Raw genomic sequence first — 12571 nt, forward strand, 5'->3', positions numbered from 1 at the left:
TGGAAAAAATACTTGCTACTATTTCAATTTTCTTAAATTTACCAGGGCTTGATTTGTGACACATGATATGATCTATCCTGGACAATATTCCATGAGCACTTGAGAAGAAGTGCATTCTGTTGTTTTTGGATGGAATGTCCTATAAATATCAATTAAGTCAATCTTGTTTAATGTGTCATTTAAAGCTTGTGTTTCCTTATTTATTTTCATTTTGGATGATCTGTCCATTGGTGAAAGTGGGATGTTAAAGTCCCCTACTATGATTGTGTTACTGTCAATTTCCCCTTTTTTGGCTGTTAGCATTTGTCTTTTGTACTGAGGTGGTCCTATGTTGTGTGCATAAATGGTAACAATTTTTATATCTTCTTCTTGGATTGATCCCTTGATCATTATGTAGTGTCCTTCTTTGTCTCTTGTAATACTCTGTTTAAAAGTCTATTTTGTCTGATATGAGAATTGCTACTTCAGCTTCCTTTTGATTTCCATTTGCATGGAATATCTGTTTTCCATCCCCTCACTTTCAGTCTGTATGTGTCCCTAGGTCTTGTTTTTTGTTTTTTGTTTTTGTTTTTTCAGGTCAAACAAAACAGGTCTTGTTTTTTGTTTTTTTTTTTGTTTTTTCAGGTCAAACAAAACAGGTCTTGTTTTTTGTTTTTTGTTTTTGTTTTTTCAGGTCAAACAAAACAGGTCTTGTTTTTTGTTTTTTGTTTTTGTTTTTTCAGGTCAAACAAAACAGGTCTTGTTTTTTGTTTTTTGTTTTTGTTTTTTCAGGTCAAACAAAACAGGTCTTGTTTTTTGTTTTTTGTTTTTGTTTTTTCAGGTCAAACAAAACAGGTCTTGTTTTTTGTTTTTTGTTTTTGTTTTTTCAGGTCAAACAAAACAGGTCTTGTTTTTTGTTTTTTGTTTTTGTTTTTTCAGGTCAAACAAAACAGGTCTTGTTTTTTGTTTTTTGTTTTTGTTTTTTCAGGTCAAACAAAACAGGTCTTGTTTTTTGTTTTTTGTTTTTGTTTTTTCAGGTCAAACAAAACAGGTCTTGTTTTTTGTTTTTTGTTTTTGTTTTTTCAGGTCAAACAAAACAGGTCTTGTTTTTTGTTTTTTGTTTTTGTTTTTTCAGGTCAAACAAAACAGGTCTTGTTTTTTGTTTTTTTTTTGTTTTTTCATTAGCCAGTCTATGTCTTTTGGTTGGAGCATTTAATCCATTTACATTTAAGGTAGTTATCAATATGTATGTTCTTATTTCCATTTTCTTAATTGTTTTGAGTTTGTTATTGTGGATCTTTTCCTTCTCTTGTGTTTCTGCCTAGAGAAGTTCCTTTAACATCTGTTTTAAAGCTGGTTTCATGGTGCTGAATTCTCTTAGCTTTTACTTGTCGGCAAAGATTTTAATTTCTCCATCGAATCTGCATGAGATCCTTGGTGGGTAGAGTAATCTTGGTTGTAGGTTTTTCCCTTTCATCACTTTAAATATGTCCTGCCACACCCTTCTGGCCTGCAGAGTTTCTGCTGAAAGATCAGCTGTTAACCTTATGGGGATTCCCTTGTATGTTATTTGTTGCTTTTCCCTTGATGCTTTTAATATTTTTTCTTTGTATTTAATTTCTGTTAGTTTGATTAATACATGTCCTGGTGTGTTTCTCCTTGGATTTATCCTGTATGGGACTCTCTGTGCTTCCTGGACTTGATTGACTATTTCCTTTCCCATATTAGGGAAGTTTACAACTATAATCTCTCCAAATATTTTCTCAGTTCCTTTCTTTTTCTCTTCTTCTTCTGGGACCCCTATAATTTGAATGCTGGTGTGTTTAATGTTGTCCCAGAGGTTCTTAGACTGTGCTCAGTTCTTTTCATTCTTTTTTCTTTATTCGGTTCTGCAGTAGTTGTTTCCACTATTTTATCTTCCAGGTCACTTATCCGTTCTTCTCCCTCAGTTATTCTGCTATTAATTCCTTCTAGAGAATTTTTCTTTTCTCTTATTGTGTTGTTCATCATTGTTTGTTTGCTCTTTAGTTCTTCTCGGTCCTTGTTAAATATTTCTTGTATTTTCTCCATTATATCTCCAAGATTTTGGATCATCTTTACTATCATTACTCTGAATTCTTTTTCAAGTAGACTGCCTATTTCCTCTTCATTTGTCTGGTCTGGTGGGTTTTTACCTTGCTCCTTCATCTGCTGTGTGTTTCTCTGTCTTCTCATTTTGTTTAACTTACTCTATTTGGGGTGTCCTTTTTGCAGGCTGCATGTTCATTGTTCCCGTTGTTTTTGTTGTCTGCCCCCAGTGGTTAAGGTTGGTTCTGTGGGTTGTGTAGGCTTCCTGTTGGAGGGGACTAGTGCCTGTGTTATGGTGGATGAGGCTGGATCTTGTCTTTCTTGTGAGCAGGACCATGTCTTGTGGTGTGTTTTGGGGTGTCTGTGAACTTATTATGATTTTAGGCATCCTCTCTTATAATGGGTGGGGTTGTGTTCCTGTCTTGCTAGTTGTTTGGCTTGGGGTGTGCAGCACTGGAGCTTGCTGTTGATTGAGTGGAGCTGGGTCTTAGCATTGAGACAGAGGTTCCTGGGAGAGCTCTTGCTGATTGATATTATGTGGAGCCAGGAGGTCTCTGGTAGTCCAGTGTCCTGAACTTGGCTCTCCCATCTCCAAGGCTCAGGCCTGACACCTGGCTGGAACACTAAGACCCTGTCAGCGACACGGCTCAGAAGAAAAGGGAGAAAAAGTAAAAAGAAAGAGTGAAAAAAAAATATAATAAAATGCAGTTATTAAAATAAAAAATATTAATTATTAAAGTTAAAGAAAAAAGAGAGCAACCAACCAATAAACAAATCCAGCAATGGTAACAAGCACTAAAAACTCTACTAAAAAAAAAAAAAATGGACAGACAGAATCCTAGGACAAATGTTAAAAGCAAAGCTATACAGACAAAATTACACAAAGAAGCATACATATACGCACTCACAAAAAGAGAAAAAGGAAAAAATATATATACAAAAAATAAAGCAAGAAAGCAAACCCCAAGTGTACAGTTGCTCCCAAAGTCCACCACCTTAATTTTGGGATGATTTATTTTCTATTCAGGTATTCCACAGATGCAAGGTACATGAGATTAATTGTGGAGATTTAATCAACTGCTCCTGAGGCTGCTGGGAGAAATTTCCATTTCTCTTCTTTGTTTGCACAACTCCTGGGGTTCAGCTTTGGATTTGGCCCCATCTCTGCATGTAGGTCATCCTCTGGCGTCTGTTCTTCACCCAGACAGGAGTGGGTTAAAGGACTGGCTGATTAGGGGCTGTGGCTCACTCAGGCACAGGGGAGGGAGGGGTACGTTAGTCATAATTGGAACGTGGGATGAGTCAATGGCAGCAGAGGCCAGTGTGATGTTGCACCAGCCTGAGGCACGCCATGTGTTCTCCTAGGGAAGTTGTCCCTGGTTCACAGGACCCTGGCAGTGGCAGGCTGCACAGGCTCCCAGGAGTGGAGGTGTGGATAGTGACCTGTGCTTGCACACAGGTTTCTTGGTGGCTGCAGCAGCAGCCTTAGTGTTTCATGCCCATATCTGGTGTCCGTGCTGATAGCTGCGGCTTGCGCCCGCCTCTGGAGCTCGTTTAGGCAGTGCTCTGAATCCCCTCTCCTCGCACACTGTGAAACAATGTTCTCTTGACTCTTAGGCAGGTCCAGACCTTTTCCCGAACTACCTCCAGGCTAGCTGTGGCGCAGTAGCCCCCTTCAGGCTGTGTTCACGCTGCCAACCCCAGTCCTCTCCCTGCGCTCCACCAAAGCCCGAGCCTCAGCTCCCAGCCCCCGCCCACTCCGGTGGGTGAGCAGACAAGCCTCTCGGGCTGGTGAGTGCTTGGCGGCACCGATCCTCCGTGCGGGAATCTCTGCACTTTGCCCTCCGCACCTCTGTTGCTGGGCTCTCCTCCATGGCTCCAAAGCTCCCCCCTGCTGCACACCTCCTGTCTCCACCAGTGAAGGGTTTTCCTAATGTGTGGAAACTTTTCCTTCTTCACAGATTTCTCACTGAGGTGCTGGTCCCGTCCCTATTCTTTTGCCTCTGTTTTTTCTTTTGCCCTACCCAGGGACATGGGTAGTTTCTTGCCTTTTGGGAAGTCTGAGGTCTTCTGCCAGCGTTCCGTAGGTGTTCTGTAGGAGTTGTTCCACATGTAGATGTATTTTTGATATATTTGTGGGGAGGAAGGTGATCTCCACGTCTTACTCCTCAGCCATCTTGAAGGTCCCCCCTCAGCTGCCATTTTAAACCAGTAAGGAATAGATACTCTTCAGGGAATAATGAAGAGCTGAGTGCTTAGGTGGAAAAAATGCAACAAATGACTTTTAAGATGCTTAAACATGTTCATAATTAGATAAATACAACTTACTATTATAATCAGATCTGCAAGTTCAAAAAATCAATAGTACATTAAGGAGAGATAGATATGGGAAGTCAAATCCTCTCTTATATGGTTGGGAAAACTGCTGAGCCTCTTTGGAAAATACTTAGGCAATATCTATTAACCTAAATACTGAGTATACCCTTTGGCCAAGAATTTGCCTTTCAGGAAAGTATCTTACAGATACTACTTACACATGGCACAAATCATTACATGCAGTGATGTTCACCGAAGCGTTGCTGGTAATAACAAAATATTGCAAACAGCAAATGTCCATCAAAATGTGACTGATTAAATACAAAATGATTACATCTACTCAACAGAATACTGTGCAGTTTAAAAACTTGTTTAAAAAGGTGGAGGCAGATCACAGATGTTGAGGTATTGTAGAAAAGCTTCTAAGATTTATCATTAAGTAAAAGGAACCAGTTTAGAGCACCGTGTATATCTCCTATCTTCTATGAAACAAATAGGGAAGTATAGCTTACAGTGTTTTCTCTCTATATAAAATCTGCATATATATGCTTGTACATGGATAGAATGTCTTTGCCTAAAACTGTTAACAGTAATATATCTGTATGAAGGAAATGAGAATCTGAGGAAACAAGAGTATGAGGGATTTACTTTTCACTGTTAGTGTCTAGTATGTTTGATTTTAGTTTTATTTCTTTCATCTAAACATTTTGTACACACAATGCATTTCTAAGGGCCAATTTTGAAGCCAATCATCTAGAATTCAGAACAAGATATTGTAGTTCAAGCCCCAGCCAGCATAATTCATGAAATCCAATTCAAAGGATAATACATGGATTCATTTATGATCACATACATACACTGGAAACAAACGAGCCATGTTAGTTATCTAACCTACTGTTCTGAATTGGCCATTAAGGTATATGGATTAGTTGAGCTGCATCTGGACGGGCTGAGGAGGCTGTGTGCGGACCTCAGTCTGTTTAGTATGCTGCCACAGACACAGCCATGAATTTCAAAGCAGAGGAAGGGCTTGGTGCCACTGCCAATGAGGGATAAGTAAACCAAGACTACAGTATTATTTGTCTCTAAGACACCCTCCATTTTGAGTGTCTCTGAAGCCTGTAATTAAACAGAATGAAAAATAGGCTTTTCACTGGTGAACTTATTTATTAGGCGGTCAGAAGCCTGACTTCCGTCAGTGGAGTCAGTGATCTTAAGAATTCCTGGGAAAGGAAGGGAAAGCCAGATAACTAGAAAAGAGGTGAAATAGAAACACGGGCAGGATATTTGGTTTAGCCTTAGAAACTGGAACTATGACTAACCAGATACATAGATTAAATAATTCTCATGAAACACACACACACACACACACACACACACACACACGATCCCACAGCAGGTGGCTGACTGGGAGTATGACAGCTAATTGGAGGTGGAGTCTATCTTCACAATAATGCCACAAGTGCTATTACTATATCTGATGCTAAAATAAGGTTCATACTCATCACTACCTTTCTCTTCACAGATTGCTAATTATCTGTTTAATTCTGGACTTTCTCATAGCACTCTCAAAGGCCAGCATGGTAGATTTTCCTAAGACAGTAGTTTTCCTAGAGCATTCCCTTCCCAGCTTCATGCCAGTTTGACGGTCTTGGAAAAGGAAGTCTGCCCGTGAATGTCTTTTTACATGCATATTTAAGCTTTTTATTTTGAATTAATTGTAGATTCACATGCAGTTTTAAGAAATAATACAAGACCTACTAGAGAACGGACTTGAGGATGTGGGGAGGGGGATGGATGAGCTGTGACAAAGCGAGAGCGAGGCATGGACATATATACACTACCAAACGTAAGGTAGATAGCTAGTGGGAAGCAGCCGCATAGCACAGGGAGATCAGCTCGGTGCTTTGTGACCTCTTGGAGGGGTGAAGAATACAGAGGTCTCATGTAACATTTACCCAGTTTTCCCAATGGTAACATCTTGCTTAACTACTGTACAATATCACAAGCAGGAAATTGATACAATCTACCATCTGCATGATCTTTGTACTTTATGTTTTAACATTTAAAAGTTGTGATTAATCTAATGATTTTGTTCAACTATGTGCTTATGTGCATGGACTTGTGGTAGTGAGTGAACATCCCTAGGAATTCAAGCTGAAGATGGATGACTGCTATCCATAACAATACGATCTCTTATGTTGCTAAGATTCTATGGACTCCTTATGTTTGGATGTAAGGGTGGAAAGAAGCAAAACTCTTGGAAAGAATCAAGAAGAAAAAGAAGAAGAAGAAAGAGAATATATGAGATTACACTTGCAAGATTTATTGAATATTTAGATATTAGACCTATAATTCTTATCTTTGTAACAAGAGAATGGGCAGATATATGTTCAATAATACAGTACTGGTCATTTACCCAGCCTTTTGCCCATGCTAAAAGGAAGTAAATCCTACAGGGAAGGAGGGACATGAGAGCAAGAGCATATGAAACTATTCTCTGGATTCGGAGCCTGGCAGAAGTTCAAATTCCCTGAAGCTCTAAAGTCATATTGCTGTTTGTCCTTAAAGGTCATGGAATGCACCTGTTCAAAAAAAAAAAAAATCTAAGGACCAAAATTCAAGGGATTAATAAGAATAAATAGAAGGTATGAATAGAAGTGGGCAATGCATAAAGGAAGGTCCAAAGAATAAGCAAGACAGCATCAGTCACTCTCTTTATGGAAGTTAAAGGAGCAGGATCAGAAGGCCTGGGCTGAGTCATCACTTTGCCACTAACCAGAAGAGTGACAATGAAATGTTTATCTTCTCTAAAAACTGTGTTTTCTGCAAAACTGTGAGAGTAATATTGACTTATCTCCTTCACATAATTTTTTTTTTAAAGAATATGTTGGGGGTAGGAGTTTATTAATTAATTAATTAATTTTTGCTGTGTTGGGTCTTCGTTTCTGTGTGAGGGCTTTCTCTAGTTGCGGCAAGGGGGGGCCACTCTTCATCGCAGTGCGCGGGCCTCTCACTATCGTGGCCTCTCTTGTTGCGGAGCACAGGCTCCAGACGTGGAGGCTCAGTAGTTGTGGCTCACGGGCCTAGTTGCTCCGCGACATGTGAGATCCTCCCAGACCAGGGCTCGAACCCGTGTCCCCTGCACTGGCAGGCAGATTCTCAACCACTGCCCCATCAGGGAAGCCCCAGTTCATGTAATTTTTTTAAAAAGATCAACTTGAAAATATCAACATGGAATCAGATAAGGCACAGAGATAAGGAACTAATTACTGGAGCATAATAAAATAAAATAAAGAATTCCAAAATTAGTTCAGTTCATGGAAGCTATGGGAGTCAGGGTTATACAAGGAGGACATTAAATGAGGAAGCATATCTGGTTGACCAGTTTCATCATTTGCTTCTTCTTCCCAGTGAAGAGAAATAGATCACATTGCTAAATCAATGGTTGATTTTCAGTCTTCATCCTACTTGACCTAATTGGTAGCATTTCACTTAGGTAATCAATTCTTCCTCCTTTAAACACTTCTTCACCTTGCTTCCAAAACAATACATTTCCTGATTTGCCTCGCACTCCAGTGACTGCTTCTCTCTGTCTTATTTGCTGATTTCCCCTCATTTCCCCAGACTTGACATGTTAGGGGTGTCCTAAGGCTGAACCTCAGACCTTTTACTTTTCTATACACATTCACACATTTGAAAATCTCATTCAATCTCATACACTATCATTCATAAACTGACAACTCCAAAACTCACATGTCCAATCCAGATCTCTTCCCTGAACCCATAACCAACTGCCTACTCGATGTCACCATTTGGTGTTTACTAGACTTCTGCAAATAAACTTGCTACAAATCTATCTTCTCATTTCCCCCATCTCCCCTTACCCTTATTCCCACAGATCTTCCCTGGATCAGTGCATTGTAACTCTTTCCTTTTGGTTGTTCAGTCCAAAGAGGCTGGTAAATATTTTTGAGTTCTCTCTTTCATATACAATCTCCAATCAATCAGCAAATATTGTAGTCTCTACTCTCAAGGTACATACAGAACACAACACTTTTCATTACCCCCACCAGCAACTTTTTTTTTCGGTACGCGGGCCTCTTACTGTTGTGGCCTCTTCCGTTGCGGAGCACAGGCTCCGGACGCGCAGGCTCAGCGGCCATGGCCCACAGGCCCACCGCTCCGCTGCACGTGGAATCTTTCCAGACCAGGGCACGAACCTGCGTCCCCTGCATCGGCAGGCAGACTCTCAACCCCTGAGCCACCAGGGGAGCCCCCACCAGCAACTTTTCATCTGAATTAATTGCCAATCCTCATCATTTGTTGCCTAAATTATTTCAATAGCTTCCCGTCAGTCCTTCTGTTTTTACACTTGCCTGCCCACAGTCAACTCTCAATACAGGAACCACAGGTTGTTCTTAACTATAAGTTAGATCCTATCACTCCTACTCACAAAACTCTCAAGTGGCTTCTAATTTCCCTCAGAGTGAAGAAAGGAAGTCCTTACAAAGGGTTACAAAGCCTCGCAAGGTCTGTTCTCTCTTCCCTTTCTGGCCTCACGTTCTACTGGTCTCCTTTGACTCACTCTGTTCCCAGCACTCTGAAGCCCGTGCTTTTCCTTGAAATTCCCAAGCATTCTCCTACCTCTGGGCCTTTGCATTTACTCTTCCGTCAGCCTGTGTGGCACCTCCCTCATTTATCCATGTGACTTACTCCTTCACCTCCTTAAGCTCTTTGCTCAAATGCCACACTCTCAGTGAGGTTTTTTTCTGACCTCTATATTTGGTATTACAACCTCCTTCCTGGCCAACACTCCCTATTCTCTTTGTGTGATTTATGTTTTCAAAAATTTTTGTGAAATGCTTATTTGTCATACTACATTTATGACATTTATTTATTATTTTCTCCCTTTTCTGGAATAAAAACATTATGAGGAAAGGAAGTTTTGTCTATTTGGTTCACTGTGTATCTCCAGTACCTAAAACAGTGCCTTTCACATACTAAGTACTCAATAAAGATTTGTTGAATAGAAGAACTAATTGATTAGTTGAGGTATGAGTGAATGAGCTAGCTTAGAGTCTGGCTAAAGAACATCTCAGACAGCTGGCTGACTCTATAGAGAACAAGTTCCTTGTGGGAGCAGGGGTCCAGGATTCTTCTACAGTGAAGGTATCTTCCAGATTGTATGAGAGGGAAAAAATAAGCACAAATTTAAGGTCACTTTTGCTCGGATTTTACTGACCACGCTACTCTTACATGAGTATAAGAAGGTGTCGACCAGGAAAAAAAATGCAGCGGGAGGAAGAGAATCAGAATTGATAAAAAGGCACAGTAGTCGGATGAATCTAGGATCACCTTGGAGAGATAGAGTCTCTACAGCTCTTTGAATGGAAAAACTTGACATTGGTTTGTTCTACACTCATTACTAGATTGTACCAACAACTAAGAGGCCATGTCTGAAATGGACCATTAAGTGTAGTCCTTTGCAGATTTAACACAAGTTATATCACTCTGAAGAGTGCTTTGACATAACTTAGAGTTAAACATTTGCCGTAAATGCCACTGTTTATGGTAATAATTGACAAACCTTGCTTAGGTTAGATGTGAGTAAGAGTAAGAGTTGTTTTGTTAACTGGTAACATTACTGAATTCCTGAAAATTGCAAATTCTGTTTGTGTTTTAAAAAACCATTGGATTAACATTGCAGTTGCTAAATAGCTGAGTTTATTGCTCTGTTAAATATAATGTGACATATTAAACTCTACCTCTTGGTGCCTTTCACAAATTTCAGTGGAATTTTTTTTGTCAAATATTAAAAATTTAGGATTCTAACTTCCAAGTTTGATTTTATAAAACATTCCTCAAACCTTTGTGAATGTGAGGGATAAATATTCTTAACTTTTTTTTCTATCTCACATTCCTTCCCTCCCTACTTTCATTTTGGAGTGCCTGATTTTCTTCCTTTCACATAAAAATAGAGTCAATGTTTCTTTCAAAAGAATAATCAAAAAAGACTTTTGAACTTTTTATTGTCTTAAACCCAGAATAGGTAGTGGGAGAATTCAGAGTTTACCAATTTTGCTAACTGTGTTGTCATGACAGTAAAAGGCAAATGTGTCTTGCTTGGACCAACTATCTATATGGAAATTGGTTCAATTTGGTTTGTAGAAGGAATACATGCTGCAGGAGGTTTAGTTTATTTCCATACTTTGTACTGACAAAATAGCCATGACTTTCTGTTCCAAAGGGATTGTACTAACTGTAGCTACTAATTATCAAGTGTCTGTCGCTGTGCTAAGCAATTTTAAACATTGATTCACTTAAGACTAGCCATGCTTTATTTTCACGTAAAGTCATTCCATTTACAGTTGGAAAAACTAAAGCTATGGAACTTCCTTTACTTGCCAAAGTTCACACAGCTAGGAAGTAACAGAGGTGGAATTTAAATAGACGACTGTGACTGCCCTATGTATATACAAATGCTCTTCTTCTCCCTTTAACTTCCACTTATTGCCTTGTAGACATGAGTACAGAGTCACCATTCTGTTATTGTAAGATAGCAGTGATGGTCACTCAATGAGCTTTGCTTCCACAGGACTTTCTTGGTACCCAATGTGAGCCAGATACTGGGATAAATAGGTGGAATCTCAAGGATGTTCCTCATGTCTATTAAAGACTGACTGGAATAGGTTTTCTCTGATAACTGTGTAAAGAAAATTCAATTGGAATTTACAGAGATAGCAATTATTTTTGCATTGGAAAGAGCTGAAAACAATGATGACTATCCAAAATCTACTCTACCTTCCTTATAATACTGATTTTACTGAACCATTTTTTCTTCTCTCAACCCCATGCATGGCTCAAACATTTGTGTTGTCCATTCATTCACCTTGTTAATAATTAGTGTAGGCATGGTATGTGACCCAGTTATAGACAATGAGATATGAGAGGAAATATGCTGTAAGAGACATGGATTATAGGAAACGTTCCTCCACACTAATGAAATATTAACCAGAGAATGATTAAAAAAAACTTTCTGACTTTGGATATTTTGTGTTTAAAATATTATGTCTATTTCATAGCAGGTTTCATGGGAGATGATACTGAAGATAGATCCAAGGTGCATTGTAAAAGATGCATAGAGGTAAACTGAAGTGCGAGGGCATCTCAGGTAGAAATAACAGAGTTAGCTAAGGTACAGAGAGTCAAAATTGTGTAAGATACAGTTGGGAATGGCAACCAGGGACTCCAATGGAGCTAGGACCAGGAATGTAGGCCCAGATCATAGAGGATTTTCAATATCAGAATAAAGAGACCAGAAAAGTCTTTCCCTTCAGGAAATGAAAATGGTTAGAAGATTTTGGTGTAAGATGACACAATAATCAGTATCTAATCTAAAGATGACTCTGGCTGGAGAAAACGGCAGGTGAAGTATTTGCAGTGATTAACATCTAAATTTGTAAAAATTACTACATGTACTTCAGCGTATTATTAATAATTAATCATGTGTTTACTTACTTTTTATTCAGATGTTAGACATACTAATAATTAACCAGATTTCTAACAGAATGATGAAAATAATTGACTATAAATGTACCAAAATGTCAAAGAAGCAAAATATTTATTTTCCTTTCACATAAATTTGCCAGAAATTCTCTTCAATGAGGAATGTGAAAGAAAATAAAAGATTGACTACTGCATGCCCTGGGGAAAAATTTATGCTCCATGGAGTCTGCATTCCACTGTGGCTGAGGAAAGGAGCACTTTGTATTTGTAATTTAGACTATAATTTGGGTTGTGATAGGGTGACACTAAGTGGCTGAAAAGGGAAAGGCTTAGTCAATAGAAATCAAAATAAGAACAAAAAATTGCACTTGTGGTGACATTTATGACTCCCAGGTGACAGCATTAGGAAATTATACTCATAGTAGTTCGGAATCATTAAAAAAAATCAACATTAACAATTTCTCTCCTTCTGAGTAGCTCAGCTCTCATCCATTCTTATAAATGGATGATAAAAGCCAATGGAAATTGAATCAGATAAGATAAATCAGTAAATAAGAGTTTTCCCTTTTAAATTAAAAAGTATATACATTTTTCTATTGTATTTCCTGACTCAAATGTATATTTATTAGATAACATTTTTTTCCTTTTGTGGTGTTATTAATACCAATAGTAAAATAATAATAATTTTACTTTTCAGCTT

The sequence above is a fragment of the Neophocaena asiaeorientalis genome, unplaced genomic scaffold, assembly GCF_003031525.2.
Source record: "Neophocaena asiaeorientalis asiaeorientalis breed wild unplaced genomic scaffold, Neophocaena_asiaeorientalis_V1.1 scaffold723, whole genome shotgun sequence".
Taxonomy (NCBI): Eukaryota; Metazoa; Chordata; class Mammalia; order Artiodactyla; family Phocoenidae; genus Neophocaena; species Neophocaena asiaeorientalis.